Genomic DNA, 26,296 nt, shown 5'->3' with positions numbered 1-26,296 from the left:
GTTCCTTTTTGGAAAATTCTACATATAATGCTATCTATAGTGATGTAATATACATAAGTGCTTCTATGATTTAAGCTAAGCAAAATTTATGGAATAATAAAGATTATATATTCATCTAAGGGAATAATTGCCATATAGGGAGCCTCTTAATCTGAAATAGGTTGATTTCTAGACTTTAAATTGGCCCCTGATTGTGTTGTTTAATGCCAGCAAACAGTAATGCTGTAATAAAGGCTGGGTGCCAGCAAAGGGCATTTTCAAAGTCACACAGCATGAACTTTTTTTTAATCAGAATCCACTACAAGCAAAAAAAAAAAAGTGATATTTCAGTAAATCATTTATTTTAAAACCTTTAAGTAAAAAGGCAGAAAACAACTGTCGTTTGTTTGAGTATAGTCATAAAAAGCATAGAGTCGCCTGCCCATGATTAGATGTAATATGCAGAAATAATAGCAACACACATATTATTAATTTGCATTTTTCAATTATCTCCTGAGGTGTACAAAGAAGCATTTGACATTCACAAACTTACAACAGGAAAAACTCCATAATTGACTAATAGTAAAAGATTGATAAAAACATAACTTTTATTGCTTCCTCAAAATATTAGCTTATTTTAATATCTGAGATACATTTATCACGAATAGTTATTGCAGTTTGCATGGGAGCCTGGACGTTTTATCTTGTTCTGGGCCCTACTCAAAACTTGAAGCTTTTGGGGTCACTTTTGAAACAGCTTGCTTTATCATAACCAAATGAGGGCTGTGTTGCCTCTTAAATCCTAAGAGGCCCACTATGTGTCATGCTTCTTTTTCAGTTGCAAGAGGAGCCAACTGTAGCAACTTATTCTTCACCTTAGAAGAAATACCTCATAATGCCCTGGACCACCGGACTCAGAAATTTTACTAAGATGGAAGGCCCTTGAATTTTTGAGTGGTTTACCTCCCACCTTCTGATACATAAATGTCTTACCCATACATTTACACTAATTGTTATTTAGCGTTCACCAGGTCCAATCAGCATAATAACATCAATATAGTGAACTGCAATGAAAGCTTGTGGAAGAGAAAGACAACTCTTGTGGACTAAATTAGAACAGAAGACTTGCTTACTGATATACCCTAAGGTAAAATAGTGAAGGTATATTGGCTTGTCAGCTGAAAGCAAATCAATTTTGGTGGCTACTAATAGGTAAATTTTTAAAATGCCAGATCAGTAACAACATACCAGGTACCAAGGAAATGTTAATTTTCTGAAACAATGAAGTCATTTGCAGTGTAAACTGTGATTGGAGTCACCACATAATTAATCTTACCATACTCTTTTGTCATTCTCTAAAATCTGTTTGCTGCATAAGCAAAATATGCAAGTTATATTCTGATGTGGTAGAATCACCACCCCTGCATCTTTTAAGTCCTCTTTTGTGGCACTAATATCTGCAATCCATTGAAGAATATGGCATTGCTTTTGGTTAACATTTTGGTAGGTAAAGGAAGTTCTAGTGGCTTCCATTTTGCCTTGTCTACTAAAATAGCTCTAACTACACAGTTAGGGAACCAATATGGAGATTCTGCCTATTGCTGAGTACTTTTATTCCAATTATGTATTCCATAAATGTAGAAATAATCAATACATGTGTTTGGAGAGCCACTAGAACCATTTTAAGATGGACCTAACCTAAAACCTTATTTATCACTTGACCTATGTAGTAACCCCCTACTCTGAGTGAGCACAGTGACATTTTGAGTCTATAGGAATTAGTGTCAGATCAGAGCCAGTATTGGGCAACTACTAGAAAGTCTATTTTCCTCCAACCAATGTACAGTCACCCTGGTAGATGGTGCAACTCCTTTTGAAGTTTAACAAAAGGACTTAGTCATGTAAAATTTTAGCACAGTAGTGGGGTCCTCCCTTAAAAAGACCCAACCTCCTCTGTATTCAAGGTGTTCTGAGTTAATAAACTGGTTTATATCTAGAAATTGACAGGAGGGGTTTTGACTCTGTTTTTGTTATTCCAGTTAAACTTATGTTCACTCAACCTACAACTCCCTATCTGTACAGATCATGTAAGAATTTAATAGACTGCCTACATATTTATATTTGTGGATACCATGATCATCTGGCCAATTCTATATTTATCTGTGAGTCCAACTATTCTGACAACTGCTATGTCTTCACTGTTCATTATGATAAGCACACCCTTGTCTTTGTTAATTAAGTGGCACCACTTGACCCCTGCCAGTCTAGAATTTCATTGTCTCCATTGTGTTGTGGATTCAGCTTTAATTATAGCAGTTCCAACTATAATTTCTGATCTACAGAGACAAGCAACCACAGAATGATTCCAGGATTCTAGTGTTCCCTCGAAAATGTATATTTCTCCCTGTCGTGGTAAAAAGTGTGTCTTCTGGAATCTTGCAATTTGAGTAAACAGGTCTTGAAAGATAACATTTCAATCTCCTTAAGTCTCTGGATACTTTCTTCTACAATATACTAAGGTAATTCTGACATTTCAACTTCATTTAGTGTTGGCTACAATTAGGTTCATGTTTCTGCCAAGCAGGCAGGTGGACTATTGGCACCCTTTCTGACCCCTCAAGCAAAAACATTAAATGCAGAAGCTCTACTTAGTGGGCCTATTTCAATAAATTGGACCTGATCCAACCTTATATTTTTTCCACTATGAGTCAATATTCCTAAGATCCCTTTCTATACACATTCCTCATTCCCCAGATTTCTTTCTATATAAATTAAAAAAACTGGATGCAGTTCCTTTGTCGTGTGATACATGTTCCCATAGAACATAAATTGTGTCTGATTTTTAGGGGTGTGTTAGGACTGGTGTCTATTTATATGTCTAGAAGTTAGGACTGGTGTCTATTTATATGTCTAGAAGTAAAGAAGGATTGTGGAGGTAGATCTTGAAAATATTCAGCAGTTCCTTGCCAGGAAAATTCCTCAGAGAAGTCCCTTACAGGTTTTTTAGGCAAAGGAGAATTAACTTCCCTTCATAGGGATGAAAGGGCTACCTTTACTACAAAAGAAGACTCAGATAAATTAAAGATTTGATCTTTCCAACTTTATTGGGTTCTTTCTATTTTTTCTCATTTTAATTTTTTCCATCTCATTCCTTCCCAAACAATACCCACATTTGATGGGAAAACACCTGAGAAAATAAGAATTCCATGTGTGTTGTAATTCAATAACTTGCAAGCTGAAACTGTGTGTTGGCTTTTCAGAAACTACAACTCTGAATCTTCTTTAGGAGATAAGAATTTATTTGGAGGCAGACATAGATTATTTCAGGTGTTTTATACAAATATTGATCTGGGAATTTGAAACCCTGAGCTCATTCTTTTTCAACTTTTTCCAATGCAATTTAGAGCAGTTAGTCAATCCAATTTTATTATATATTCTTGTTTGACTAAAATGTTCTAACATAGCAAATACATGGTCACTGAGTACCTCGCATTCTATAGGTATTTGATTAGGCTATATTTTATATATCTCTATTGCTACATCATGCCATGAACTACCAATGATCTCTTTACCCCTGGAATTTGAATTATTAATGACTTTACAATAAATTGAATTAGTGAACCAATGTCAGAAGAGCCAGAATAAATTTACAAAATTTATTCTTAATACTTTGTTCTTCTAGGACCACTGCTAGTACCAAAAACTGTACCTGTCAAGTGTTCAATCAGAAAAAAACAAAACTAGCAGGGGAGATATATTAAAATGTTTATTGTAAAGAATTAGTTTATGTGAGTATAGGGACTGGTTAGGCAAGCCCCAAATTCATAGGGCAGACCGACAGGAAGGCCATTCCAGAATTCCTGGGCGTGGGCTAAAGTCCTTATTCATCAGCAAAGTTTCTTTTTCACTAAGGAAACTTCAGCTCTACTTTTAAGGTCATTTAACTGATTGAATCAGGCCAACCTAGATTATCTAGGGTAATCTCTCTTAGTTAGTAAATCCTCTACTATTTATGAGCTTCAATTACATCTACAAAATACCTTCACAACAATGCCTAATATTTGATTGTACAACTGAGGACTGTTGCCTAGCAAATGACAAATTCAAAGATCATCATATCCTGAATATTAGGTTCATTTACTAGGATCTTTCACTGACTTATTCCAATTAGGGAAACAATTTTGAGATGAAAATTCTCAAGGTTTTATACAGGCAGTCACTTGTTGTGGGAAGTCAGTGACCCCAAATGGAGGGACTGGCTGGAACCACAGCAGAGGAACATAAATTGTGAAGATTTCATGGACATTTATCATTTGACAAAATTAATACTTCTATAATTTCTTACGCCTGTCTTTACTGCAATCTCCGAACATAAATTGTAAAGATTTCATGGACATTTATCACTTACCTAATAATACTCTTATATTTTCTTATGCCTGTCTTTACTTTAATCTCTTAATCCCATTATCTTCATAAGCTGAGAGTGTACGTCACCTCAGGACCACTGTTGTACAAATTGATTGTAAAACGTGTGTTTGAACAATATGAAATCAGTGCACCATGCAAAAGAACAGAATAACAGCAATTTTCAGGGAACAAGGGAAGGTAACCATAAGGTCTGACTGTCTACAGGTCAGGCAGAATAGAGCCATACTTTTCTTCTTGCAGAGAATCTATAAATGGACGTGCAAGTAAGAGAGATATCGCTAAACTCTTTTCCTTGCAGGGAATACCCTGGGGAAGGAATGCATTCCTGGGGGGAGTCTATAAATGACTGCTCTGGGAGTGTCTGTCTTATGCGGTTGAGATAAGGACTGAAATATGCCCTAGTCTCCTGCAGTATTCTCAGGCTTACTAGGATTGGGAAATTCCAGCCTGGTAAATTTTGGTGAGACCGGTTCTCTGTTTTCAAACCCTGTTTTCTCTTAAGATGTTTATCAAGACAATACGTGCACAGCAGGACATAGACCCTCATCAGCAATTCTAATTTTGCCCATGCCTTGTGATCTTTGCTTTGCCCTTTGCCTTGTGATTTTTATTGCCCTTTGAAGCATATGATGTTTGCGACCTACTCTGTGTTCTTACACCCCCTCCCCTTTTATAATCCCTAATGAAAACTTGCTGGTTTTGCAGCTCAAGGAACATCATGGACCTACCAATATGTGATATTACCCCCGGAGGCCCAGCTGTAAAATTCCTCTCTTTGTACTCTTTCTCTTTATTTCTCAGACTGGCCAACACTTAAGGAAAATAGAAAGAACCTACGTTGAAATATTGGGGGCTCGTTCCTCCAATAGTCACTTATTTGATTCTTATTATAAAAACAATTTTAAGATTTTGACCAGTAGCTTTATGTTTTAGAACATTCTAAAACTTCTGGTCTTCTTCCTCATTCAGTGATCTCATCCCATCCTCATAGACATCATAAAAAAACAGACAAACTCACATTCAATTAGCAAATAATCAGGAAGCTTAAATTGGGTTTTATCAACTTTGCAATCAAGGAAAAGGGTTACTTCTTCCCAGTACTCTTAAGAATTATCCAATATGATTCAAGAACCATTGGTTGAGAGAATATGCTAGCTAACCACATTAAATTAAAAGATCATAATTTATATGAAAAAATAATTCTTCCCCAGCCAATTTGAATTGAGGATGTTGTGTCTGGAACCAAAATTATATATATGTCTACTATGTTTTAAGCAGGAATCTATGAAGAGCTATTTGTTTTCCTAAAAAATATGTTTATTATACTTTTGGCTACTTTGCCCACTTTATTCTACTGAGCTCTCAGGGAAATCTGTTGGTATATGTGCATCTACATGTGTGCTGGTATTGCTCTTCTTATCCATAATTAAATGAGTTTCTCTTACAATCTGAAAATATGAGTCAACTTGGCTTTCAATGAGCATAATTCAGAGAGTCATCTCTAAGATTTGACCTTATGTCAACAGACATTCTAATTATCACTTGAAACAATCATCTATCAGGGAGACAATTGCTGATTTACTTCTATAACATTATTTAAGGATGGGGCAATAAAAAGTTGAATTATTATTGGGAAAAACAATAATTCAGTGGTCTTTCATTCTGCTCCTTTCCAACTCCTCTGTCACTTTGGCTCTTCCTTTTTATTTCTCTCTATTGAATAATTTATCAAAACTTTTGTTAGACAAATATCATTAGGTCTATACAGATCCTTTGTTCCTTTCCCTTTATTGGGACAACATCTTTGTAGTATAACAAAGTCTTACACTAGAAGTTTCAGCTGAGGTAACAAGAAGAAAAAAGCAAAGCTTCAAAGAAGATACTGGAAAATAAGGCAGGGTGCATTGGCACATACCTGTAATCACAGCACTTTGGGAGACCAAGGAAGGTAAATCACTTAAGTTCAGGAGTTGGAAACCAACCTGGCCAACATGGTGAAACTCCATCTCTACTAAAAATACAAAATTTATCTGGGTGTGGTGGTGCACACCTATAATCCAAGCTACTCGGGAGGCTGAGGCAGGAGAACTGCTTGAACCCGGGAGGCGGAGGTTGCAGTGAGCTGAGATCATGCCACTGCCCTCCAGCCTGGGTGACAGAGTGAGACCCCATCTCAATAAATAAATAAATAAATAAATAAATAATACTCTTAGCCTCCACATCCATATTTAAGACATGAAATGTCAGACTATGTGGAGAAAACAAAAATTAAAATCTATGTATTTCCATGATCATACTCTATAATTATGTCAGCTTCATGGACATGTGACCACCAAATACGTACTTTATAATATAATTATAGTTCAAGCATAACGAATTACTCAGGCAACAAAGTATCTTGTACACATACACATTTCGTATTAACATAAGCATACTTATACTGGATAAAATAATGAAAACAAATCATCTAGAAAGATTATCTGTTATGACTAAATTTATCTGATAGGTTTATGATTCACATTTTAACTTACTTTTTTCCTTTTCTTTCAGCCTAGAAATAGATGAAGAATGTTTTCAGAGACAACTGATGAAATTTCAGATATCAGTGATGTGAAACAAAAAACAAAACAAAACAAAAATCATCATTACATTTGCTGTGTGTTCTATTTTATTTAAAAAGTAGGTTTTCTTAGTCCATTCAGGTTGCTTAGCCAAGGTATCATAAACTGAGTATTTTATAAACCACAGATACTTATTTCTCACAGTTCCGGAAACTGGAAGTCTGAGATTTAGGTGCCAGTGAGGCCGTGCTCTGGTGAGGTCTTCTTTTGGGTAGCAGTGTCTACTTCTTGCCTTGTCTTCATGTGGTGGAAAGAGGGAGCTAGAGAGTTTTCTGGGCTCTCTTTTATGAGATCTATAATCCCATTCCTGAAGGGTCTACCCTAACGAGTTAATTACCGCCCAAAGGCTCCACCTCCTAATATCACATTGGGGATTAGGATTTCAAACTTTAATTTTTTTGGTGGGTGGAACACAAATATCCAGTCCATAACGTGGACATTACTTGATGAAAAGCTATTACCCGTTCCCAACATTAATTATTTGTTGTAAATAAAATATTAGATTGCTTGTTTAGTTTTATTGTCTTATAATTATGTAAAGAGTGTTCTTCTGAGGGCAAGTTTATTAATATCTGTAAAGCATTTAAAAGATGAATATCACTGAACTATTATATGTCATTAAATCAGGACTTTGTAAAAATGTAATATTAAATGCCAAAAAACAAATGTAATATATGATTTTAAAAAAGCTTTCCAAATCACTGTCTGCTCTTGAACAAAAATGATATTTGAAGTAATAAGTTTTTGACCTCTTTCTCACATAAAATTGATAATGTTAATAGCTTATGGGTATTTACAATTTGAGGTTTTCTGGTGGTTTTATAGAATAATTTTAAAGAAGATTACAATATTTCCAACTAAGATGCTATAAAATGGTCTATTCTTCAGTTTCCTAATATTTCATTTCCTAATATTCTGACTTCTTTATAGGTATTTAATCAACATGCCTTGTGCATGTGTGTTATCAAACCCAAAATGATAATTCTATGTAGACCCTCTGAATGTGTGATACTAAATCAAGATATACAAAATAAGTGTATATAGGGATGTTAAAAAACGTAAAACACTGAAAACTTCAAATTCGTTAATTATATTTTATTAAATAAATTTGTTAGGTTAAGACTAGGCTAATGTTAAAAGGGGGGAGAGAGAGAGAGAGAGAGGGAAAGACCCAATGAAACAAGGGTTAATGAACCAAAATAAGGTTTTGTTATTGCTGTTGTTATTTTTCAAACAATAATCCTGAGGTATGTATTCTAAATCCAAGAGGAGGCTTTGTTTCTCTCCGAGTATTCTATAGAACTTTAGAGTGGCTATAATCAACAACAAATTTATTACATATTTTCAAATTCTAGAAGAGACAATTTTGAACACTGCCAACACAAACAAATGATAAATGAGGGAATGAACATGTTAATTAACCTGGTTTGATCACTGTACACTTTATGTAATGAAACTCACTGTGTACTCCATAAATATGTACATTTATTATATGTGAGTTTAAAAATAAAATTAAAAAAAAAAGAAGAGACTTCACTTTTTAGTTGTTCGGTTGCTTCTAATACTTTCTCCATTATCCCCAAGGGATTCTAGTTCTCTGTCCTGGGAGGATGAGACATAGTCACGAGGAGGGATTTCTCTTTAAGAAAGTAAATGTGAAATTCTCTAAAACAATTCTGTTCCAATCCATTGGCAAGAATTCAGTCACACAGTCAGAAGCAACTGTAACGAAAAATGTAAAATGTAGTCTCCAAATAGGAAGGACTATACCCATAAAAGGAAGGCAACCACTCATGCTTTGAAAATTATATTGACTATCTGTTATATGCTAACCTTGGTCTTAGGTACTATATTAGGTACTGCATTATGGTGAGATATAAAGACATTTAAGAATTGGTTCCTGCCCTATCAAGGAAAGGAGGGATCAGATTTCATTCTAATTGGTAACAGGAAGGGTCATTTGTATGATATAGACATTTATTTCAAAGAAAAAGTTATGTGGAACCTCAAGTATCAAGTAAGTTTTGTGGAAAAACCATTATAATAAGCTTTAAAAGGAAGGGTTTTTATAGTGGGAAGTAGAAATGTGAGGAGTTAAAAGATATCCTTGTTGGAGAAAAGATCAGAAATGGAATAGAAATGGGGAAATATAAGTTTTTATTTTAAAACTTGTGTTACATGGTTTAATTTTAGAAAGGATTAGGTTGAAATTTTAGAAAGTAGAAAATATGAAGAATTAAACAATATAAAGTATTAAAAGCTTGAATACAAATTTAGGATACCCTGTGATAGGCAAAACTAACAATGAATCAAAAGAAATAATCAAAATATCACTCATAAAATGCCTTTAAAATATATATATGAATAAATACTTAGAGCAACAGACTAACACACAAAAACAGCTAAATAAAACCTGAAAGAAAAAATGTTAACAACTCAAAGTGGTACCTCAGTTAAATTTAAAAATGTTTCAATAATTTATACGTTTTGTTATTCAAATAAGCCATCAGAGCAGATATCTATATTTCTCTGTGAAACTTTGTAAATCTACATGATAAAATAGCGTCATGGGTTAAATTTGTTATCTCATGATAGGGAGTAACAGCAGGGTCCTCAGGTTTTATTAGAAATACTAGCTTGCTGCTATAGTAACCCAATGTGTCTCAATTATGATCTCTTGATAAGCATGAAATTAACCCATGTCACTAAATAAAATGTCAAAAACTCACCAATGACTTAGAATTAAAAATGGAAATAGTTGCCTTCTTGTTATTTAAGTAGACAGCATGAAAACATGATTAATCATAGCTTTATGGGGAAAAATTATTTGAGAACTTCTCTGCAATTGAAATGCACCAACATGCCTCTATTCAACCTGATCATGTTCAACTGCAGTAACTGTTGACCCACGCAAAACATAAGTATTATTTTACCCTAAACCTCTTAAATTCTCTCCTAAAATGTTACGCTGCTTTAAGTTGAACCTGACAGAACTGACACCCACAAAAAAAGCCCTGTATGGTAGACATGTACCAAGCATCATTGTGACATTCAGAGATATTCTAGTTTTGGCAACTGTTTGAGATTTATGGCTCTCCTTTGACATTTACAAAGACTGAGACTATTTCTGAAAAGGGCTGGAGCATTTCACTAGATACGTGGTTTCCTCAAAGGCCACTTTCAGATTAAACTATCTCTGAAACTCTGAACGGAAGTAATGTGAAATTGAACTAGAAAAGTATTTATTTTACTTCAAATAAAAAGAAAAAAATAAACAGATGATGGATTCTACAAAAAAAAAAAAAAAAAAAAAAAGTGAAAAACAAAAATTCGACATATTCTTCATTGCTTTGTCTTGGTTATTGCTAAAGCTCCCAAATTCTCTTGTTCATGTTTTGTAGGATAACATTCATCACATAGAATAATTCATATGGCTCTTTGGGTATACTCACATTAATTTTTATAGCTTTATTATCAGTTAAATTATTGCAGAAATTTGTTTTGCATTGAGATGCTGATTTAAAGTTTGAAATCTCTGAACTTCCTTGTTGGATGTATCACATTTTGGAAGTTTATATGAGTATTGAGACTTGAAAATACAGACAAAAATCCTGAGAGGATGTATAATGTAGTGAGAGAGTAGGTTAGACTTTAGGCCACATTTTTACCTCTTTCAGCCTTGATTTTTTGATCTGTTAAAGTATGATTTTGGTAATTAATAACTACTATGCATTGAATTAGTTTCAGCAATTAGAGAACATGTAGATCTTTCAAAATACACACACAACACATATGCATGTGTATGTGTGTATAAGCTTGCACTGTAATGAAAGCTAGTGAGGTATGTATTTACAAAGATGCTAAGTTGTGTGTCTGCTGTTCTTGGGAGACTCACTGTTCTCTTTCTAGCAGAGACAGTACCTATGAATGCATGGTATTTAGCAGTGTTGCAGAGCCGGATCATATATCATTCCCGACCCCGCCATACTCAAACCCCTCTCAAGTGGATGTTACCTAGGGCTAAAGTTATTCTAGGTCCACTTGTTGATAAATTTAATCTATAGTGGTGCTTTCAAAATCAGGCGATATATTCTAATAAGTCTCTACTGGGTCAGACAATATTTGAACCAGACTACATTTGAGAGGTAAATATTTCTTCAAGTATACTGCTGTGAGTTTCTCTCCTACTCTACTAACTACTTTAATGGATAATGATGACAGGTCAAGTCTAGTTTCATCCACTCATATACCATTTGTGTATATGAATTATGCATCTGAATGAGATGTATATTCCTCTTCTCATAGGATTTTCTCTATGTCCTTGCAAATACTTCTGCCTATAGGCATCTGTGTGCTGTCTACACTGACCATTTCTATTAGCTTTTCTATTTTAATGACTTTACAATGTTCTAAGTGGATAAACTCCTAGGTGAGAACCATGAAAATAAAGTACCTAGGGCTACTGAGTAATTGCCACATAAAAATTTGAAAAAGGTGGCAGGTTTAGTTTTCACCTTTCAGATGCAGATGCTGAAACAAACATACAAACACAAGTAGTATATTTGGGAAGAAATTCAGAAAACATCAGTAGAGGAGTGGACGAGTAAAATTGGAGGTAAGCCCCAATCAATAAAGGATGCGTTGTCAAGCACATCACCAAGGCACTGTGGGTAGCTGGAGCTTAGTCTTGCTAGTTGCTAACACAAAACACAGCACAAGATAAGAATTGTGGCCACAGCTGAAGTAACAGAATTATCTCAATTCATTAACACCTGAGTATATGGAAATAGATCAGAATTCTAGAAAAATATAGACTCTATTTGTCTATCAAAATACTGAAACAGCTTCCAGAATGAAAGAACAAATTATCTTTTCTCGAGGTCTATTTAATGACTTACATCAGAAAAGCTGGAGGAAAATTCCCAGCAATATTTGCAAAACCTTGCAAAATATATTATTTGATCTAAGGAAAGAAAAATGGTTCTACCTTTAAAACTCTTTAAAGCTCTTATCTTATTAGTCATCACTGCAGTGAGTTAGAGAAATTTAATATTAGAGAAAGTGAGAAAAATAAATAAATAAAGAAAAAGAGATATTACATTATTTGATTTAAATTCACAAATACATAATATAAATTAAAACAAAATTTAAAAAATAAAAGACCTAAGTCAAAAATATCACTTTTAAATAGATCTGATGATATGTGGGGGAGGGGAGTAGATAGAGATGACATGCTTTTCAGGGATTGTTGTTTGATGTAACTCTTTAAAAAACGCAATGCATTATCAATTTGGCTGAACATAAGTAATATGTAAATGACTGACTCTATTTTCTCAGTACTCACCACGGTTATCATATCTACAACAACGAGTCTAGAAATGCATGTTCTTGTATGTATTTTCGCGTTAGATATCTATCCTACCCCTACTCCTTCATATGAAGCCAACCCTCCTTCAGACTATGCCCCTGTAGGCATACAAATACCTGGTACTTTAATCTAGCTTTCAGTGTCAGTTCCTAACCCTTTGGCTTTGGTAAACATTTCAGTCACTGTGATCTCTCGTTTTTCACTACATTATAACTTGTATGATTGACTAATTTTAGTATCTTTCATATTTTTGGATGAAATATTTCCATTTTTCACTCATCTCTCCAGTAAACTTCATCTGTTTATTTAAATAATAGAGAGCATGGAGATATTTGACTTGGCATCCAAGTCAACCAGGACGCCTCTTTGCTATGCAAAAACAATAGGAAGAAAAGCAGAAATGCATAGCAGCATCACTGTGTGGGGTGAGTCAGGTGGCAGTGCTGTGTGTACTGCCCAGGTCTTCAGTACTCCCACTTTTTAAGGATTCACAAATGATTCCTGTCTTTTTCTACAAATGCAGTTGTATTTGAAATCCCTGACTTAGGGGCAGACCATGTGATGAAGCCTTCCTTTAATTAGATGGTATCAGAATATGATAGATGCATGTGGTGTTTTGCATTCTCAGGTGGTAAGGAGAATTGATATTTTCTTCTGATCTTGGAAATTAGACTATAGGGCACTGGGGAGCATTGAGAGACACACAAATTGTCCATGACCTCAACTCTGCTTTAAAAAAATCAAGACAAACTAATGGGTTTTAATGCAACAATGTATAAAAAGCTTCTGTTGTATAGTTTTTTAATCCAGTATCACAATCAACCTTTATCAAATTTGATGTAACATTAAAGCCATAGAAAGGTTACTAAAATATTATTCTTTCCAATTTCATGTATGTATTTATATGTATGTAAATGAATATACTTATAAGGTCTGATTTTATGTACTTCATTTAAAATAATATATCACAAGTGATTACAAGCAGAAACAATTATGAGATGTTAGTAACTGCGGGTTTTGCCATTTAAAGTAATGGCAAAAACCTCAATTACTTTTGCACCAACCTAATATTAAGGAAGTTCTGTAAATATAACTAAATGATACATTTGTCACTACATTTATTTGACTTTGAATACATACTTATGTTAAAATATATTCTTTAACAAGTAATGGTCATATTTTATAGTTAAATTAATTCACAAATGCTTTTTAAATGTTCTTAGTTTTAATTTCCAATACAATATGGTAGGAGTTGGCCTTGTTACTGCTGGGATGTTACTGATGGTGAAGGATCTGACTCTCCTCTAGCCCTCCTTTGACACCACCCTCGTAGGGATAGGGACAGGTGCCTTGTTACCACTGCTGGAGGTAAAATTTCATTCTCTCCACATGGTCTACACTGACACTGGGAAAAGGCAGTCTCCTTAATATAAAAAAAAAAAAAAATGAAAGTCTTGGTTCTCTAATCGTGCTTCTCTGACATACACTGGAGGACAGATCAGTGTGCCCCATTTAAGCCTGGCAAGGGTGGTTATCCAGTTTTCCCTCTCTGCTTTTGCTAATTGAGGTAGGACTGCAATTTTTTTCTGTGTTGTTTGATGGATACACGAGGTACTTGTGGTAGATTTTCTGTGTTGCTAGGTTGCCCTTTCCTGGAAGACTGGAAATTTATTTTATTTTAACTATGCCCATGGTGCTTCTGTATTTATCATGTCTGTTGTCTCCAGTCTGGGTTAAGGGACACAAAAAGAAAATCCAGGGGACTTGCCACTGTGTCCTTCCTCATCTCCTAAGGTCTCAAGTCTTGGAACCACATGAATTTCCACTAATGAAAACATACACAGATGATGAAATTAGAAACAGTAAATGGGTTTGGTTACATCTTAATTTCCTAACAAAAAATATTGTAAGACGTCCTTCCAAACAAATTTTTACATATATCATGTAATTATTTTGTTTGGAAAAATTAATATTCAAAATAGAGCAAAATTTAAGTATGTCTTCAATGCCATAGAAAGTTTACTACAGGAAAATTAATAGTGAAGTATTTTCTAAAATGTAAAATGAGTCACAGAATTAGTTTGGGTAGAAATCTGTTAAGTATCAAATGTCTCTCAGATATCAATGACTGTTCTATCATATTTTCATGTTAATAGCTTCATCAGTCAATAAGAAAATAACAATATGTTCACTTTGACTTGTATAAAAGTTTGGATACTGATTATGTATGTGACACATACACATGTTTATACATTGTTGCTAAAAAAGAAAATGGTCAAATTCCTGATGTTTCGTAGTGTGAGTGCAGATAATAAATTAAGATTGATCCTTTCATAGAAACCTGCATATCTAGATACTTCTATCAATATTTGATCATATGTTGTACTACTTGTCATTGAGTTTGGCTTTTAAGGCTATAGAAAAGTGTGGTATGTCTGGTTGTAGTTATTTTCCTGAAACCAATGTTTGTGAAAAAAATCAAATTGGATTTACATAACAGACAAAACAACAATATTAGTCATGTGCAGGTCAAAGAATAATGCTCATTTGCTGTGTTTCCAAGGGGACTTTTTATAGATACTGAGATGTCATAGGACAGTGAATAGTTAGAAATTAATATGCCAAACAGAAAGACTCATTTTATTCTAGATACTTAAAAACTCATCTCCTATTGCAACTGAGCAGTCAGAAGCTATTGTAGCCAGAAAAACACAGCTGTGAAAATAACACTACTTTGGATAGAGGGCTTCATTTAGAAAAATATAAGACTGCAACATCACAGAGTATGAGCCAGAAATGTACCACTCTCTCAAGGAACAGAAGAAAACATGTATTTTCATAAATACATTGCTTTATAATAAGTAAATTAAAAAGACTAAAGGACATAATAAAAACTTCAAACTACCCACGTAGATGGCATGTAAAAAGTCAAGGTGGGGTATCAAGAATAAATATTCTGTAGCCAGAATCATTATGCATTTCTTGTGGACTCGAAAGCGATTCCACAAGCAGTATACTTTAATGTAGGCATCAACAATCAGAGAGTGAACATTGTCAACTTTTCAGGACATATGGTCTCTGTCTTAACTACTCAGCTCTGCAGTTGTAGAGTGAAAGCAGTCATAGACAATGTGCAGATATTGAGTGTGGCTGTATTTTAATAAAACTTTATTTATCAATGCTGAAATGTGAACTTCATATAATTTTCACATGTTACAAGATAATTATTGTTTTAATTTCTTTTCAAGCATGTAAAAATGTAGGATCATGTTTATCTCTTGGGCTCTGCAGAAACAGGGGTAAGCCATGTATAGTATACAGGGAATACTTTACTGACCCCTGCTTCAGGTTGTATTATCATTTACATTAAAAATGTATATATGGGTTGCACTATCCATGGAAAAACCTTTGTCATAGTTATATCATCCAATTTAAAACCAGTTTATATTTTGTTACACAAAAACACTTCTACTGGATGGATGCCACCTGCTTATTTTTGACAACTGTGGTTCTTAGATGTTTTACAAGAAAAATCACAGGTGGTATACACTTGTAGTACTATATCTTTGTGAGGCTTAGTCTGTCTACAAATGAATCACTTTACAGATTCATTCCTAAAATGTTGATTATAGAAAACACAACAACAATAACAACAACAGATAGCTTATAAGATGGGATATGTATTCTATGTAGGCTTTAAGAAATGATGGTATCATAATCATGTCTTAACACACAAAAATTCATTTTGGCACCAGTTGCTTCACCCAGGGCAGATAATGACAGCAAGAAAGATCCAATAACCATAGAAGAATTGGCTCTAGACATGGGAGAGTCAGGTAGGAAGTTTCACATTGTTTGACTTGTGAAGTCAGGTAGGAAGTTTCACATTGTTTGACTTGATTTGAATCTAATATACATTATTTTTCTGATTGTTGAAGACATGCGTACATACTAGAGAAAATTTATACATAAAAACAGTGTAAAAATGAAAATTCTTCATAATTCCAATAGTGACAAATAATACAGTTAATGGTAGTTTTAACTGTTTGTTACTTACCTGTCTAGCTATCTAACATTTCTCCAAGTATCCTGATTACACTTACTTTATAGTTTTGAAAGAATTTATTTTCACTTTAAAACATTTAAATATTTATTTTTATTTTATAAATACTGCATCATACGTTCTTATCAATGTATTATATCTCTTATACATGTGCAATATTATATAACTATGACCTTATTTTTGAACAAAATGTTAATTTCTAATATATTATAGTTTAAAATGGCACTGCAATATAATGTATACATGGATATATACATAAATCTTCTGCTTTAACTGGGTTATTTATTTATTATGTATTCATTGGAGAGGAGTATATGATCAAAAGACTAATAAAACTTTCAATTTTTCTCATACTTATTAAAATTTACCATTCAAAAATCTATATACTAATTATGTTCTCATTAAAATTGGATAATAGAATTGTACCTTTGCATTCTTTTTTCAATCTGATAAGAAAATATTGTATATCACTTTTGTGTTTACCTAATGCTTGAAAAAAAATTGATTTTTTTCTTTTCTAAAGATAACTTTTTTATATATCCAAAAAACATTTACAATTTCAACAAATTATGCAAGCATTATATTTTTAAAATTGTAGAATACTATAAACTTATATTGGTCTGGTAAGTCTACCAACATGTTAATACATTAAGAATCCTAAAAATTTAAAGTACTTGATAGACAGTATGTAGTTTTAATACTGCTACTATATTTTGTTTAGGGATTGTTCAAAATTATTTTGACACTCTAAATCACTCTATCTCTAAGTTTTATGAATGAGACTGAAGCAAACACAAAAAAACAAATAAACAAACACAAAAGGTGATCATAAAGAGAAAACTCCTAGGCTAAACAATCTTCATCAACCATAAATCCTATCAAAATACATTTAAATTTAACAGGAAGAATATATCAGATGCCTGATTGACATCTCTGCCAAACATCAATTTCTGTGTTGCTTTTACATGCCTCATACTAAAGCAGATCAAAAAATGCTGTCAAATAACACTAATGCTGTTGAAGCTGGTTTTAAAGATGGCTTTAAATCTCATTAGCAGCTACTGACAAGAGGGGCACTGAACCACATTAATTGTAGATGTAATGTATGAGACAAAAGGTCAGACATGTAGAGGGAATTCCACAGTCTGATTTAAAGATGAAACAGTAGCAGGCTGCTAACTTTGGCTTATTCCTTTTCTTCAGAAACTGTGTTCTCTAAGATAAGCAGAATTGAATGCAATATTTGACCAAACTTATTCTTTTAAATGATTAAATATCCAGACCACTGAGCCGAATTTATATTTATAAAAATAAATTTTGGCAGTAGTGGTTGTGGTGGTGATGATGATGATGTGTGTGTGTGTGTGTATGTGTGTGTGTGAGAGAGAGCAAGTATGTTTTTTGTCTGTATGTATTATCTCTGTAAAAAATCTGGCTTTATGGTTATTATACTGTATAATTTTTATCTAGTCTACGCAATTAAGTTGTTTTAAAAACCTTCTGTTTCATACATAAAGCTAAAATGTTAGCTATTTAATGGACCATGTTAGAATGTGAAATTTCCCTTCTTTTACCATAATGCTTTTCGATTGTCTGTCTGAAAAGACAATGAAAAAAAAATAAAAGAAACCGAGAGAAAAGGTTAGTACTTTTGATTCAAATGGTCTTAAGAGTGGGTACTTTTAAATTTAACTGAGCGAGAAAATAACAAACAAGTATATGTGAGAGATAGAAAGCACAGTAATTGATTTTAAAATGACAACTGCTTTATGTGAAGTTTGAGCGTTTAGAAATGCTAATATTTCCAGTATAAAACTCCTTGAACACTCTCTATGGTAACCAAAGGAAGTAAAATATCATTAAACAATTTAAAACTTTTAAAATGAAAAGAGACAGTGTTTATTTTATTATTGTGTTATATTTATTTCAATGGCTTTTTAAAAGTAATTGAATTTTACAGGTAAATCTTGGTAATAACTGTAAGGTTACAGGAACATATTACTTGATTTCTTTCTTCTTTCAACAGTGCCCTATCATGATTTATTTGTGTTCCATTCATAGATTCTTAAATACATTTAGACATTTTGATCTAGTTTTATTTATACATTTTGTTGGAAATTGGCTTATATAAAAATAATATTGTATTGCATTTATATCCAAATATCTTAATGTAGTTTCAGGAGCTTTAATTGGAGTTTACATTTATATATATATATATATGTGTGTGTGTGTATATATATGTATATATATGTACATATATATGATAAAAGAGAATGAGTCTGTAATGTAAAAGCAGTATAAGTTTGTAGTGATACAGTAATTGAGGTATCTAATTTTCAGGAAAAAGTACTTGGAGTTAACTAAACAAAAAAGATGTTGAATCTACTATACTAAAGCTACAAATATTGCTGAAAAATTATTAAAGAATTAAGTAAATGGAGAAATAAACCATATTTATGTTTTGAAAACTCAATTCTTTTTAAGACATCAATTTTCCCACATTATCTATAGATTCAATGAAATTATAATAAAATTTTGGGCAGGTATTTATTTAAAGTAGTAATTGACAAGCTAATTATAAATTAGGACACATAGAGTGGAACAACATACAATGGGCCATTTCAGAGGATGAAAGGTGGGAGGAAGAAGAGGATCAGGAAAAATAAGTAATGGGTACTAGGCTTAGTACTTGGTTGATGAAATTATCTGTACAACAAACCTCCATGACACAAGTTTACCTATGTAACAAGCCTGAGTTTAAAAGTTAAATAAATAAAGTTAAACGAAACTTAAACCCCTAAACTTAAAAGTTAAATAAATAAATAAATAATTTTTATAGAAGTATAAGTAATCTAGGTTAGAGAAAGAAATTATAAAGAATAAAGTTCATATAATTAATACCTTTTAATTTCAAGAGTTATTACAAGGCTACATTAATCAAGACAACATGGTATTGGCAAAAAAGACTGACATATAGTTCAGTGGAACAAAATAGAAAGTCTAGAAACATACCAATTACATATTTTCAGACGATTTTTAATAAAAGCACGAAATAAATTTAATTAGAAAAGGGAAGCCTTTTTAAGAAATGAAGCTGGAACAACCAGACATCTGCTGTATAAAAAGATGAGGAGAGAGACATTAACCCATCCTTCACATCCTTACTCAAAATTAAATATCTAAATGCCCCAAAGATTTAAAATTAAAATCTAAAACCATGCAATTCCTAAAAAAAGCATAGGAGAAAATCTCTATAACTTTGACTTCCTCTCTCTTAACAACAAAAATTATGGCCTCAAAATGATCATTAACATCAAATCAATTACTAGTCATTCCATAATGCAGTAGAATGGCTCAATGACATGGGAAAATAGGTGGCCAAATGTGACTGATGTTATGTTTAGTTTTCCCTTTTGTGAAACACAGAATTCTAATAAATAGACCTTGTTTATTTCAATGTCTTATTTATCTTAAATACATAGGTCTTATTTATCTTAAATAAATAGGCCTTATTTATTTTAATGTCTGATGTTAAAAATACTCTAGTTGAGTTTTACCATTAGTTATGCAATGTTGCATATGCATAAACTTGTTAGGGATTTGAGCTCACTGTAGTAAATTGTTACCTTAAGTGTCAGTCTCCTCTTTGAAGTTAGATACCACCTTTTACATAGGGTGCCTGGGACAGTAATTAATACATTATACTTGTATGTAATATATAATATATATCATATACATGTTCGATAAGTATTTTATTATAAAAATAGATTGTTTTGTAAATTATTTATATCTTTGTGATTTTTCATTTTTTACTGTCTATTCTAGGATTTAAAATGTGTTTATTCTTATTTACTCCATTTTCTTTTTTAATTTTTTTTGCTACTAATATTTTTACTTTTTAAAATACCTATTAATAGAAGTTTCTAGATGAAACAAATTTTTGTTGTCTCCTCTTAGCAAGAAGACCATGAGATCTCTAAATCTAGATATTTCATTTAGAAAATCTAAAATATCTAGTTAATCAATCTTTCAGTAAACAGATATTTGAATAACACAAATTTTTTAAATGGCCTATTTCCAGTGAATATAGAGAGGTTGGTCTTTAATGTGAATAAATAAATGCATTTCAAACCAAAAAAAAAAAAAAAAAAAAAAAAAAAGTTCTTAGGTATTGTAAACTTTGACTGAAATAGGTAGTTAAAAAAAAAAAAAAAAATCAAACCAGAAAGTAGTAAATAGAATAAGCATGTACATGTATTCAGGTTTTTAAGAAACTCAGTCATTTTTATTCTCTCCTTTGGCAGTTCCAGTAGGATTATTTAGGTTTGAGTTATGTGTAAAATCTAACAAAATAATAAGAGATAAACACATTTCACTCTTGGTATTTCAAGAAAAGGGCTATATTAATAAATTATCACAGGATCTCTGACTTTTCTCTTTCACTTTACCTTTCCTTATTAGTGGTGGAGCAAGCTATCCTGTGCAAGCTTTTTTAGTAATAAAGATGATATTTAGGTTATTGATTTATTCTACTTGAATGAGTTGGTTCAGAACTTAAGTAGGGAAATGTGCTGTTCCATTGAACATATTCATACCCTAAAACATGCAGGAAGATGGTAGGACTCCAGCTACACAGAATAATTTTAGAGCTAGTAGGAATGAGAATCAATGTTTATATCAATCATTATTTCACAAACAAGGAATGTACTGTCTAAACAGGTTAATTAACTTTTTTAAGGCTTACAGTTAATTTATGGTAGAAGTATACACTAAAACTGCAATTTGTTGACCATCAAGGTCATGTGTGTTAAAGACTCCTTCCAACTGGCTGTATTTGAATATTCATGACCTACAAAGCCAGAGGACCTCAATTTTATATGTAGTTCCTTCTCTTATTACTTGTTATGCTATTTAGTTTTCTTTTCTGCAAAATGTAAAAAGCATTCTGAAATAGAATGGTATGTATATGTGAACAGTCATCTGTAAACTGAACTGTTGAATAAATATCCAAGTTCATTATATTATCACACTATAACTCTTTTTCTAATCTACATCATAAGGAGTAAAATATAAACTGTTAGTGAGTAAATATTTTAAAATATTAGTAGCATTTAGCAACGTTAAGATAATAAAATGTAACCAGACAGTTAATTTTAACTACATAAGAGTTTAAAATACATTCATTTGAAAGGTATTAAAGTTACAATAAACTTTATGATAATGTGAAATTAATATTTGTTATATAAGATGAATCTAAAGCTTTACTAATATGCATATGTAGCTGTTTTCCTAGCTAAACAAAAATAAGCAAAAAAATCCTTATTCACACTGCCATTCATTTTAGATGCTGTTTATCTTTTCTGACCCCTTTTTCACCTTCTAAACAAATTTCATTTGCATTAATTCAGCATTACCTTCCATTTTGTTACTATATTTGACAGTTATTTTAGTAACAAACACGAATCACAAAAATATTTCTCTTTAAGTGAAAATAATATCTTTAAAATAATTTGTTATATTCCCAATTAAATAGTTTGAGAAAATAGGCAGTTTCAAATGAATAATTTTCATTTTTTCACTCTTCTTTCTTTTTAATTTCAATTTTTATTCTAGATTCAGGGAATAGATGGCAGGTTTGTTCCATGGGTATGTTGTGTGATACTGAGGTTTAGGGTAAAATGGTTAATACATCCTTTTTTCTACCTATCAGTGTTACCTATGGGATGATTGTACTGATGGTGTCTCTGCATGCATGATGATATTCCTAATCCCAACTTTACTTTATAACCTCACATCAAAGTAAAATAATTTTATATAAAAGAAAGAAAAAAAAATCCGGATATATTAACTTTAAACATATCTTTTCTTACAAAGGGACATTCTACTAAGAATTTTTTTTTAATCTAAAAGGCAAGTTCCTATATTTATAAGTTATTTTGTAATGTATTCAATCTAATTTTGATAATTTGTTGTAATTTTTAGAGCATTCTCATCAACATTCTTTATTTAAAATTGGACTCCAAAGTAATGCATAATAATTATTTCTAAGATGCTGAAAATTGACAAACAACATTCAAAACTGAGTTCAAGCCCATCAGGTAAGTCATATAAAATTTAAATTACTATTGAATACTAATTTTGTAATCACTCAAGTTAACTGTAATTATTTCAAAGGTGCCAATAATTGTTCGTTAATTTTATTTATTCAATTTTAACGAATATTTATTGAATGCTTACTATGTTAGAAATTGACCTCTCCTGAAAATGACGATATTGTAGTCTCACTGATGCCATCACTATACTTGAACCATATGCAATGAATCAGGAAAATTGCTACTTTAGGTTAATTAACATATCAAAACGGTATATAATATTGGGGCATACACTGAGATTCTTGAAATACTAATACTTAGGCCGGGCGCGGTGGCTCAAGCCTGTAATCCCAGCACTTTGGGAGGCCGAGACGGGCGGATCACGAGGTCAGGAGATCGAGACCATCCTGGCTAACACAGTGAAACCCCGTCTCTACTAAAAATACAAAAAAAATAGCCGGGCGTAGTGGCGGCGCCTGTAGTCCCAGCTACTCGGGAGGCTGAGGCAGGAGAATGGCGTAAACCCGGGAGGCGGAGCTTGCAGTGAGCCGAGATCGCGCCACTGCACTCCAGCCTGGGCGACAGAGCGAGACTCCGCCTCAAAAAAAAAAAAAAAAAAAAAAAAAAAAAGAAATACTAATACTCGAGTCGATTTCTGTTTTTGCCACTTGTTGTCTCAAATCATTTATTGACTGTTTGTGCTATCCTAGGGGGCCAGAAATGGCCGTTACATAGAGTCAGTTCATAGAGTTCTTCACACAGCTCTTGTGGAACTCACCCTGTATTTCTCCTCTTTTTCTTGTGTCATGAAATGAGATCAGAGGGGCAGTCAGGGCCAGAACAAGTTGAGTTTTCTAGGCCATCATATATAAGTCTCTGGACTGAAATTGAAATTAAAAGGAAATGGCAACCGGGCGGGGTGGCTCACACCTGTAATCCCAGCACTTTGGGAGGCCCGACGCGGGCGGATCATGAGGTCAGGAGTTCGAGAACATCCTGGCCAACATGGTGAAACCAGTCTCTACTAAAAATACAAAAATTAGCCAGGCGTGGGGTCGCGTGCCTGTAGTCTCAGCTACTCGGGAAGCTGAGGCAAGAGAATCGCTTGGGCGGAGTTTGCAATGAGCCGAGATTGTGCCACTGCACTTCAGCCTTGGTGACAGAATGAGACTGCGTCTCAAAAAAAAAAAAAGAAAAAAAAAGCAAATGGCCTGCAGGAAAGAACAAGGTACCTGAGGCATCTCATCAGTAGTCTAATGAGAAAAGTGACTTAGCAGCAGTTCTAAAACAGCCTACACAATTACCTCTGGAATATGCTGCCAGAAAAATATTACTCTATCCTGAATTGAAGTCCTGTGATTGCCACCTAAGCCGAGCAATAGAAGTAGAATACCAAGTACAAAACAGTCCATCAAATGTTTCCTCTTTTATGCTTTGCTAGCACCCACCCACTTTGTTTATGTTTTTATACTATCCATCTCATATACACCCTCAGGCAAATGTGCACATATCCCAGAATAGTAATACATAAAGTGCTACAGTACACATAATTATTCCATCACAGCTTAAGCTGATATTTTTAGAGTGTAGAAGAGAATGTGAAAGATTCCTCTCCCGCAGATGAAATGTTATTTGCTATTCAGTCTTGAAAGATTATTAGCGCTAATAAAAACTTTATAACTTGGGAAACTTCTATAAACTATCCCATCTATATAGTGTTTGGCAGATATATAGAAGAATAAATTTTAGAAATTCCAGGAGAAGAAGAGAGCTCAAAAACATTACAGTGTACCACACTGATGTTCAGATGCTTAACCTGGAGTGTGCAAACATGCACCATCACCTTGGAATTATTAGGTGAAATTCTGTGCTTTTGTGGAGGACAGGACAAGTAACATTCTTAGAAAAGCAATATGAGGTTCAAGTACCTCTGGCTGCAGAACCTCTGAGGCAGGAAAAGAGAAATATTTGATTCAAACATATTATTTCTCTCCTCCTATTTCTTCCCTCCCTTTTCAAAGAGAATTTGCACAGATTAAACATGAAAATAGCAGTTGAAGAGAAAAATTTCTATTGTTGAATAAGTTGAGATGGGATTCAACAATGAACAAATATTCACTGAAACTCTTTTCTGTTTCAAGGCGCTGCACTAGGCACCAGGGATACTTAAAAAAAAAAAAAAAAATGACACTCACAGTTCCTGCTCTGATGAGTGCAGACAAGTAAGATGTTTGGATAATATTCTGTGATAAATGCTAGCTTGAATTTCAGAGTATTCGAGGAGCACTTAGTCTCACATGGACTTCAGAGGAAAGGGGAGATGGAGAGATTGACTATTCACCCTACCTTGGCCCAGTCTTTTTCTATAATTGCAGCGTATTCCTGAATTTTGATCTACCTTGAATCTTTTGACACACAGATATACAGATATTCTTATGCACACATAAATACATTTCAGCCTGTGATAGCTTTAATTAAAATCTATAAGAAGGGCTAGATCTCATTTGCCTTATTTCTCTCCTTCATTCTGCCTTATACATAATGTCAGAGGTCCTTTGAAGATAGTATCTATTTCTCAGAACCCCATTTCAGTGCATCCTGTCCCTGTTTTTTTCCCTGCATTTTGAACTCTTCTGTAGCCCTTTCTTACTATGTACACAAAATTTATTTTAATATGTGTTCTGCATAATCTCATCTAACATGATTTACTGTGTGTTTTCTATATGCCAGTAATTTCTTTTTTTAACTTTTATTTTAGGTTCAGGGGTACATCTGCAAGTTTATAATGGAGGTATACTTGCATGGTGGAAATTTGATGTACAGATTACTTCATCATTCAGGTAACAAGACAAGCACCCAATAGTTGTTTTGTGTTTGTTCTTTTTTTTCACTTTTGTTTTTGTTTTTTCTCTGTCTTCTCCCATGCTCCACCCTTAAGTAGGCCCCAGTGTCTGTTGTTCCCCTCCTGTATCCATGTGTTCTTATCATTTAGCTCCCACTTATAGGTGAGAACTTTCAGTATTTGACTTTCTATTCCTGTGTTAGTTTGCTAAAGAAGTTGGCCTCCAGTTCCGCCCATGTTCCTACAAAAGACATGATCTAGTCCTTTTATATGGTTGCATAGTATTCCATGGTGTATACATACCACATTTTCTTTATCCACTCTGTCATGGGCATTTAGGCTGATTCCAGGTCTTTATTATTGATACTATCACTGCATTGAAATTGCACATGCATGTATGTTTATGGAGAACAATTCATTCCTTTGGGTATACAGTCAGTAACAGGATTGTTGGGTTGAATGGTAGTTTTGTTTTTACCTCCTTGAGGAATCACCACACTGCTTTTCATAGTGGCTGAACTAATTTACACTCCCACCAACCATGTTTAAATGTTCCTTTTTCTCCACAATTTCATAAGCATCTCTTATTTTTTTTTCACTTTTTAGTAATAGCCATTCTGACCAGTGTGAGATGGTATCTCAGTGTGGTTTTGATTTGCATTTCTCTAATAATCAGTGATATTGAGCTTTTTTCATATGATTATTGGCCATATGTATGTCTTCTTTTGAAAAGTATCTGTTCATGTCCTTTGCCCATGCTTTATAGGGTTCTTTGTAGTTTTGCTTATTAGTGTGTTTAAGTTTCTTATAGGTGTTCAATATTAGATCTCTTTCAGATGCATAGTTTGCAAATACTTTCTCCTATTTTTTTTGTTGTCTGTTTATTCTGATGGTAGTTTTCTT

At 33.2% G+C, this 26,296-nt stretch overlaps 2 long non-coding RNA genes across 3 annotated transcripts in view; both read left to right on the top strand.

The window, feature by feature from the left end:
• The window catches only part of LOC103879270, a 49,450-nt gene extending 39,138 nt beyond the window's left edge, over positions 1–10,312 (top strand). For both annotated transcript variants that reach the window (XR_004178726.1, XR_002518388.2), the window contains 3 exons: positions 818–1,126; positions 2,322–2,498; positions 6,958–10,312. This is a non-coding gene — a long non-coding RNA (uncharacterized LOC103879270). The remainder of the gene's footprint in view (positions 1–817; positions 1,127–2,321; positions 2,499–6,957) is intronic.
• Positions 10,313–12,157: 1,845 nt separating this feature from the next.
• Positions 12,158–25,391, top strand: LOC110741693. The gene is made up of 3 exons (XR_002518387.2): positions 12,158–16,232; positions 22,442–22,557; positions 25,310–25,391. It is a non-coding gene; the product is annotated as an uncharacterized LOC110741693 (long non-coding RNA).
• Positions 25,392–26,296: the final 905 nt, after the last annotated feature.

Source organism: Papio anubis, chromosome 15 (genome assembly GCF_008728515.1).
Source record: "Papio anubis isolate 15944 chromosome 15, Panubis1.0, whole genome shotgun sequence".
In the NCBI taxonomy this organism is placed as follows: Eukaryota; Metazoa; Chordata; class Mammalia; order Primates; family Cercopithecidae; genus Papio; species Papio anubis.
Note: the sequence above shows the minus strand (reverse complement) of the source record. Positions and strands in the feature narration are given on the sequence as shown.